Below are 2,489 nucleotides of genomic sequence, written 5' to 3'. Positions count from 1 at the left end.
TATGTTAAGGGTCCTTTTAAAATTAAAGGAGATTGAAGTAGACTGTCCTATTCATGCAGCTAAATATGTCATCTCTTTGTCATCCTGATAATTAGGTATTTCTTCTACACAGATGAAAGAGAGAATCAAGATGTAGAAAATAACTATAGTCTTAACTCCCTCCACATAGTCACTGGCACTATAATATTTAGACAGTATTTGCCATCGGTCCCATTTGGCATGACAAAACAATGTGATTTATACAGATTACCAGGGGATGAAAACTATGAGGATTTAACCAGAAAGTCTATGATAGATCAAAGTCTTTGATACTGTATTCCATGGCTCCTTAAAAACCCCAGAAAGGAGGTCCAACTTGTACTTTTCTATATTGTCTATCCCTGAACTTAATTACTGTTTAACACAGCTATTTTTAATTGTTGTATTTTTAACCTTGTAATACGTAGTCCCTCAGTGGATATGTTGATACATGATAACATTAAATAGTGCGTTAAGGAGGTGATTTCAAACCATAAAAGAATATTTAACAGGGCTGAGAATGAGGAATAGGAAAAGCAAAATTTCCAAGAGGAAGGAATTGGGGACCTGATATTTGAAAAATCAAACACACCAATGTATACTACTAGGGGCTTTTAAATTATCTTTTATACTCTGACCTGATCAGACTTTGATTCCAAATGTCATAGAACTAATTTATACACCTCAAAATTGCTCTAAATGTCAAAGCCTTGGCTTTAGCTCCCCCATTTTCTCAAAGAAACATTGTTTCTATCTGAAACTTAATATTCCATGAATTGAAGCCTTTACTCTGCATTGTGAATTAAGACATTTTGCTACAGAATTTATTGACAGTCTATTTATTTCATGATTCTCTTGATGTTATGTGAATTATATGAATTCTCAGCTAATGTTTATATTTGCATTACATGAATAAACAATATTTCTCCAAAATAATAAGTACATAAATGTGTTTAAAAAACAATTAGTAAAGTATTCCTTAACCTCGCTATAATTACAGCAAAATAAAATCAAGAAATGAACAAATAAAATCATAGCACAATTGAAAAAGGTAGCAGCATTTCTATGCTGAAGGAATATCACATAATAATTTAAGAGAAATGATAAATGTAAACACATTTGCATATCTGCACTATTTTATTAGTATATTTTAGTACACAAACTTTTTAGACAATTAAAAAATGTGACACAATTTATTTCTTCTCTGTTATGCAATAACCTTTTATAGGAAAAAGAACTGCCATAAATAACATGGTATGTAGGGACAGAGCAAATGTTTAAAACCAAATTTTCTTTTTTACCTTTTCAAGGGCCTCTTTCACATCCTTGTTCTGTAGACTATAAATGAGGGAGTTCAGCATGGGAATCAACAGGGTGTACAACAGTGAGGTCATTTTTTCCGGATGGAGGGAGTAGGAAGAACTGGGAAGGAAGTACATGAAAAAGCAGAGTTCCCTGGAAAATGGAAGCCACAGTGAGTTGGGAAGCACAGATGGAGAAAGCCTTGAATCCGCCCTCAGCAGAGCGGATCTTTAAGACTGACAAAGTGATATATCACTAGGAGACCAGTACTCCTGTAACGGTGCTCAATTCAGTAAACCCCAAAATGGCAAATATCACTAACTCATTGACCTGTGTATCTGAACAAGATAGTAGAAGGAGAGGAGGGACATCCCAGAAGAAATGATTAATTTCATTGGACCCACAGAAACACAAGCGGAATGCAAATACTGTGTTTATCAAAGCATCTGCCATTCCCATCAGGTAAACCCCAGCCAGAAGTTGGGCACATAGCCTGCTGGACAAGTGGGTTGTGTACAGCAGTGGGCTGCTTATGGCCTTGAACCGGTCAAAGGCCATGACTGCCAGCCGCATGCACTCTGAGTCCACAGACATACATAAGGTGAAGAACTGCAGAGCACAGCCAACAGTGGAAATTGATTTCCTCTCAGCTAAGAGGTCCACCAGAATCTTGAGTCCCATTGCTGTGAAATAGCAGAGATCACAGACAGACAGGTGGCTGAGGAAAAAGTACATGGGTGTGTGGAGCTGGGAATCAAATCTAATTAAAATGATCATTCCAAGATTCGCCAGAAGATTGATGAGTTAAACAAGTAGAAACATGGTGAAAAGGGTCACTTTGATATCAGCATTATTAGTGATTCCCAAGAAAATGAATTCACTCAAGGAGGAGCAATTTCCTCTGTCCATCCTTCTTTTTTCTTGTGTAACCTTGAAAACAAGTTTGAATAGATGTGTGTTTAATTCTTCTGTACATCCACAAATTATCTGCAAGGCAGATCACTTTATGTACCTGTAATTTCCTTTTTTAACTGGAGAAAATTATTCTGCCATTTGTCACTCTTTAAAAGCATTGAGTCTATTGACTATAACAGAAAAAAAAATAGAGAAAGCAGTTGAGAAACTCTGATAAAAATCTAAACGTCATCCTGAGGGCTGTTACTCTGGGT

General features: G+C 36.1%; 1 pseudogene; it reads right to left on the bottom strand.

The window, feature by feature from the left end:
* Positions 1-1,295: 1,295 nt before the first annotated feature.
* Positions 1,296-2,229, bottom strand: LOC101716559 (olfactory receptor 5W2-like; annotated as a pseudogene).
* Positions 2,230-2,489: the final 260 nt, after the last annotated feature.

This window comes from Heterocephalus glaber, unplaced genomic scaffold (genome assembly GCF_053883595.1).
Source record: "Heterocephalus glaber isolate CG9 unplaced genomic scaffold, H.glaber_assembly_v1.0 deba00001673, whole genome shotgun sequence".
Classification (NCBI taxonomy): Eukaryota; Metazoa; Chordata; class Mammalia; order Rodentia; family Bathyergidae; genus Heterocephalus; species Heterocephalus glaber.
The sequence above is the reverse complement of the archived record's forward strand: the minus strand, read 5'-3'. Positions and strand labels throughout refer to the sequence as shown.